The sequence below is a fragment of the Acyrthosiphon pisum genome, chromosome A1 (genome assembly GCF_005508785.2).
Source record: "Acyrthosiphon pisum isolate AL4f chromosome A1, pea_aphid_22Mar2018_4r6ur, whole genome shotgun sequence".
NCBI classification, from domain to species: domain Eukaryota; kingdom Metazoa; phylum Arthropoda; class Insecta; order Hemiptera; family Aphididae; genus Acyrthosiphon; species Acyrthosiphon pisum.
Window position 1 is genome coordinate 12,331,241 of NC_042494.1, and position 6,656 is coordinate 12,337,896.

At 32.9% G+C, this 6,656-nt stretch overlaps 1 protein-coding gene across 1 annotated transcript in view; it reads left to right on the forward strand.

Annotated features, from left to right (window-relative positions):
* Nucleotides 1-2,613: 2,613 nt before the first annotated feature.
* The window catches only part of LOC100568547 (zinc finger protein 436), a 53,935-nt gene continuing 49,892 nt past the window's right edge, over nucleotides 2,614-6,656 (forward strand). Inside the window, exons 1-2 of the mRNA XM_029486687.1 lie at nucleotides 2,614-2,853; nucleotides 6,458-6,637. The gene's annotated coding sequence lies outside the window, so the exon portion shown is untranslated. The remainder of the gene's footprint in view (nucleotides 2,854-6,457; nucleotides 6,638-6,656) is intronic.

Sequence of the window (6,656 nt, forward strand, 5' to 3'; positions counted from 1 at the left end):
TTAATTGATTTGGTTTGGTTGAAGGTGATTTAACATTTTTGGAATTGGTAGTTGATGTATTTGTGGTTGTTTTTTGGGGTGAGTGTAGGATGTTTATTCTATTGCCCGGAGTTTTTTCTGTTCATTTCGAAATTGCCGAAGATAGTTAGATGGATTATAATAATCATATTACCTGATATCGATGCAATAAGTTATGATTGGGGTTATGCTATCGAAGCTATAAATAAGCGCACTCGAGGATAACACGTGTTTCTCTGTCGAGTGAGGAACACGTACTGGGGAGAGACTTGTGAATTGATATTAAGACACCGCCGCCTCTAGATAAGGAACTTGTTTTTTTTGTTTCTATCGTATCTGTATATTATATAATCATATAAACCTAATTCTGATGAGTGAATGTTATCGTTCAGCCATGTTTCAGTAAATATAAGAATATTGTATAAAGAAAGTGGAGACAAAGACTTTAAAAGTGTTAATTTGTTATTAAGACTACGTACATTCTGGTAATAAATATTTAAAAAAGAATTGGAATTTTTTGTTAGTTTTTTGGAGTGCAAATAATATTAGGTATACCTTTAATATATTTAATTATTATGTTATCTTCACCATTATTCCTGCGACGTTGGAGTTCATTTCTTAGAGATGACATATGTTCGCGTTGCTTTAGTGTACGATCCGAAGCACATCGAATGTTGGTCCAATCGGATGACGATCGCAGTTTGTGGCTTGTGATCGTAAAACTATGAGTGCTTCTAAGGAGTTGTGTAGAATGACTTTGAGTGGACGTGGTTTTGAGTTATCATTTTGAATTATCTTGCCCAGACGAGTGCAAGAGAAGTCCAAAATATTTACTGCCATAATATTATTAAACATATTTTTAAGTTTGTCGTAGTCTTGTGGTTGATCCTGGTTTGTGGTTTCAGGTAAATTGAAGACAATAATATTGTTTGCACGTAATTGTCTATCAATTAATTCTGATATAATGTCTTGTTCATTTCCAATTGACGTAGCTGGCTTTTCGATAATGTTATCTTAGATCTAAGAAGTAGGCGTAGTAAATGGAGTCTGGAATTGATTGTTTTTCTTTTGATTTTAAGGTGTTGGGGCCATGTGAGGCGCCTGTCAAAGGTCAAACCTAGGTGTGATTGTAATTTGGTTATTATTGAACGATACAGAGGGGCAGTCTCCTGGTCTAAGAGAGAACGTGATAAAGGATGATTTGCCTTCATTTATTTTGATCTTCCAGAGGTTTGACCATAATTGAAACGAGTTTAGATGATTTTTTAGCCAACTACCTGAGGGTCATTGTTGGAAGCCAGGATTATCGTGTCGTCAGCGTATGTACCCAGTGTTGTATGTGGAGAGGTCGGAGTGTCGTGGGCGAATATAGAGTATAAGAAGGGAGCTATGTTACTTCTTTGAGGGACTCCAGCAAGTATTTGGAAATTTGGCGAGTAGCTGTTATTAACGCGAATACAGAAGGTGCGATTTTCGAGGTATGATTTTAAAAGAAGGTAGTAAGGGGCTGGGAGGAATTTTTTGAGTTTGAAGAGAAGTCCTTTATGCCACAACTTGTCGAAGGCCTCTGAGCCACGTCAAGGAGTACAGCCGCACAGTAAATTTTTGACTCCATGCTGGTAGAGATTAAGTCGACAGTGCGGTGGAGTTGGTGGATCGTGGAGTGCTTGGACCTGAAGCCAAATTGGTGGTTTGGGATGATGTTGAATTTGTCCGATAGTGGGAGTAGCCTTTTGAGGAGTATTTTTTCAAAAATGTTTGCGAATGTGGGGAGGAAAGAGATTGGTCTATGGGAAGATGGGATATCAGGCGGTTTGTCCGGTTTTGGAATTAGGATTATGTTTGAATGTTTCCAGGCTGTAGGAAAGTAGAATAAACGAAACATAGAGTTGAAAATTAGTGCTAGAAGTATGATAGATTTTTCAGGGAGGTGTTTGACAACTAAGTTGCTTATTAGGTGGTGCTCAGGGGCTTTTTTGGTTGGGAGTTTACGGATGATGTATTGAATTTCACCCGGGCTAGTATGTTAACCAGGGATGGCCATGGGAAGAGGGGATTCAAGAAATCTAGTAATATTTGGTGTATGAGTTTTATTTGGGATGATATTATGAGGTTTGAAAACGTTAGCTAAGTGTTCGGAGAAAATGTTGGCTTTATCGGAGTCAGAGGTGGCCCACGAATTGTTTGGCATACGGAGGGGGGGGGTTTATGGCCTTCCATAAGGATGAGTCTTTAGTTGAAAGATATTGGATGTAATTTTGATAACTTTCGTTTTTGAGTTTAAGAATAGCTTTGTTTAGTTTATTTTTCAGATAATTAAATTCAGATAAACAAAATTAGAATACTATAATCAGCTGTTTATAGAAACAGATGTCTTCGTCTCCAAAATCACGATTAATTAATTCTTATAATATAGATAAAAACTATAAGCGTTTTGTCATTATTATTATTTTATTTAATCATTATTTCCTAAAATATTGTTTGCCATAGTATTACAAACACAATTTTAAAAGCTATGCACTGAACTAATTTAGTATATTACACATGATCACATTTAACATAAATATTTTTAAATAACAAAAATCTATACATATACAATATAATTATCAAACTAACTATTATAATATTCATTTTTGAAATAATTGTTATTTTTAGAGTTGAATGCGAATTTGCAGAGAAATTAAAGTTAACCGAAATAAAAATCGAAAAAAAGGATTTGAACGACGGTAATGTGTTTGAAGGAACTGTTAAAAACAAATGCCACTCTTCGGAACTAATTGCTCAAATTAATTCGGACAAGACATCAAACGTGCATTATTTTGCGGAGCCCCAAAGGTATATATTTATAAATAACAAATATGTATCCATATGTAGTTAATTTTTATTTATTCTAACGGACTTACTTTATTTTCATATAATTTTATAAACTTTAAGGTCTTGTTACAAATCTAATTTTGTACCTATGAATAAAGTAATAAAATCAAATTTATATTTTTATATTAGACGCAAAACTAGTAGGTACCTCTTTAGGTACAAATAATATTTTATTAATTAATATTTTTATTTTATTGAACATGATGACATAAATATATCATTGCTATCATGACTAAATAGATAAGTATGATCACATTTTTACTGATACCCAGATTCCCCTTCAGACCATGCCCGTTACTCAATTCTCGGCTTCTCATTGGTTATTCATATTATCAAGACTAGAATATATTTTTAAAATTAATTTAAATAAATTAAAAATAATTATTTTGAATGAGATTTTCTTATAATCGTATGACATTAGTTTTGAGTTAATGATTTAATAACTAAAGTGATAGTATCAACACAGTATCATGTAATATTTACATGTTATAACATTTTTGGCGCCAAAATTATTAGACTTATGAAATAACGAGAACTACAGTAGGCGTGGTGCGCTATAATGGACGATAACACATACCAACCGGTGTGATCATACCTATCTATTTAGTCATGCGCATGCGGTTGTTGTGGCACTAACTGTTGGCATTAGCCGTGTCTTTAAGTTCAAAACTAGTCTTGTGATGGCGTCAAACTGTCAAAGTAGCTCACATTGGAGTAAATGAGCGATAGCTGTTCCCCTGTATTACGTTTACATTGTTTGTCTGCAATCTATTATTAAATGCTTTCGGTTTGTACGTGTTGAAAGATAAAAGTTTATCACTGTATCTACCAATTCGATTGTACTAAAAATATGCCTATATAACTAACACCATCATAGATAATAAAGAATGGATAGGCCACGCCTATGCTTATATAGGTGCCGCGTTCTTAGAGAGCAGATATCTTCTGTCTCACAAAGGTGCCTGTTATCTCAACTTGTGTTATCACTTATTGAAAATCTAATATTTTAGCATAGATAATAAAGAGAAAAGCACCTACATTAATAAATTGTTTGAGAACATATGATAAGGGGTTATTGCCTATCCATTCTTTATTATCTATGAACACCATGCGTCGCAATAATTGTTGACTGTCGTATACACACGATGTAGAGAAAATAAGGTGTGTTGCGTGCACCCGACTTACAGGAGATGGTAGAAGCGTCAAATGATCAACAATTTGTGGGTTGATGTATTATTTATTAAAATTGTAAAATATAAGCCAAGTTGAATTTAAAATACCCTAAGATTATTCGAATTAACGAAAAAAAACAGTGTCTTAGAAAATAAGCGATTGCTCGAATATTCTCTAAGTCCCGTAATACGTCGTCAACGAAAATAATCTAAGTCATACAAAAATGTGATAATTAAGAATGAAGAGGTACAGAAGTGTGTACGGACGGTGGCTAAATCACGTCTGTCTACTGGGCCGTTCCCAGGGCTCCTATATAGTCCTATCCCCTCTCTTACTAGATCCCTGGCGGACTGTGTCGTTGGTTCTCACAGTCCAGGGGGCCTTCTATAAGATGTGCCTTTGGGTCGGTGTGGGGTGTCGTAAAATGACCAAGTATACCCGCGGCCATCTTGTCACAGTGCCAATATCCAATTCATAGACAATCTACTGTGCTCAATCTACTGTGCTCCGAGAAGGTCTCACAGATATCTTAACGGTTCGGTTTTGTCATCTGGCCGTTGGCAGACGCCGAGACTGTTGCTAACGTTTATAGTATTGCTCCCCCAAGGTTTTATGTACAGCGGGGACATCATCTAACTATTTACGTGTTACCATAGTACATCCGATGCTGTGTAGTTAGACTAAGTGTAGGGGCGGAGTAGAGGGGTCCGTACGTAGCAGGTGACACCACTTGTATATTCCGGTCGCAAATTTTCTTGGCAGTTTGGTAGCACAAATGTCTCGTCTAGGTAGCGCCACCATTCGCCCGAAGGCCGGTTTTTATATTGTGAATATATTGATTTTAAATGTAAAATATTAAAAATTTTATATATTTTTGTCGTTTTGCATACTATTACTTCAAAATAACAAATATTTACCAAATAAGAATTATTTTTAAATAATTATTCTATTCAATTGGGTACAATTTAAAATAGTTTTATTATATATGTATTATATTTTAACAACTTTATGTTGCACACTTAATAATATGGCCCGTATTACAATAGTGGATTACATTCCGATTACGCTTAACCCACTGATTTTACCGGCCGAATTCCGTGGTTTAACCTGGGATCAACTATAATTGTAAAATTCATGAGTTGTCATTGTTTACTTCCAATTGAGTGAGCAAGTCATTTCTACGAAAATTTGTTAGCCATAGGATACATTCTAAAATGCATTCTTGGATGATAGAGAACTTTCATAGAAAATAACCATTTTACAAAATATGACAAATTACCTTGGTCGTTCATATGGAATTACAACTGTGACTATAACTTGACACATTACAAGTATTGGTTCAGAATGAACAATTTAACGAAAATGCAACTCTTGTTGAGAGATGCCATTTTACACGTTTTACCCCAATTCTACATACGTTTACGCTAGGTTTATCATTACTTTTGTGATAACCTATTTTGATTTATATTTTGTGAGTAGAGCGGTCACAGCTATTATCTTATAATAGGTATGTTTTTAGATTTATTATATCTACACGTCATGTTATTATGTAGAAACTCAAAGATAATATGAATTTGGTTTAATAATGGTTTTGATTTCGTCTACATTTGTTTATTGGGAAATTTACGGTATTGGATAAATTCAATGAAAAGTGACTTTTAGTAGGTAATCTGAGAAAATGTAATAATAATAATAATAATAATAATATTTATTGGCCAAGAGAAGATACAATTTCGATATATATAATATGGTTAAATGGCTCATCTCACCACTGAGGATAACCTCTTATCGGTGATGATAAGATGTGATGATGAGTACTATTAAGAGCTAAGTTACAATTTTTATAAAAATTTTAGGTATTTCGTAAGAAATTGTGTCATATCAGACTACAATTCAAAAATATAATATATAAATAGACATATCTGTACATTTCTAGTAATTAAAGCATAAATTGCAAAAAATAAGTAAATATAAAATATAAATTATATAATAATAATATAATATAAATTATTTACAAATATTATTACTAATTATTCGTATCATATATTTTAAAAATACGGTTGGCTGAAAACAAAATTAGAATACTATAATCAGCTGTTTATAGAAACAGATGTCTTCGTCTCCAAAATCACGATTAATTAATTCTTATAATATAGATAAAAACTACAAGCGTTTTGTCATTATTATTATTTTATGTAATCATTATTTCCTAAAATATTGTTTGCCATAGTATTACAAACACAATTTTAAAAGCTATGTACTGAACTAATTTAGTATATTACACATGATCACATTTAACATAAATATTTTTAAATAACAAAAATCTATACATATACATAATTATCAAACTAACTATTATAATATTAATTTTTGAAATAATTGTTATTTTTAGAGTTGAATGCGAATTTGCAGAGAAATTAAAGTTAACCGAAATAAAAATCGAAAAAAAGGATTTGAACGACGGTAATGTGTTTGAAGGAACTGTTAAAAACAAATGCCACTCTTCGGAACTAATTGCTCAAATTAATTCGGACAAGACATCAAACGTGCATTATTTTGCGGAGCCCCAAAGGTATATATTTATAAATAAC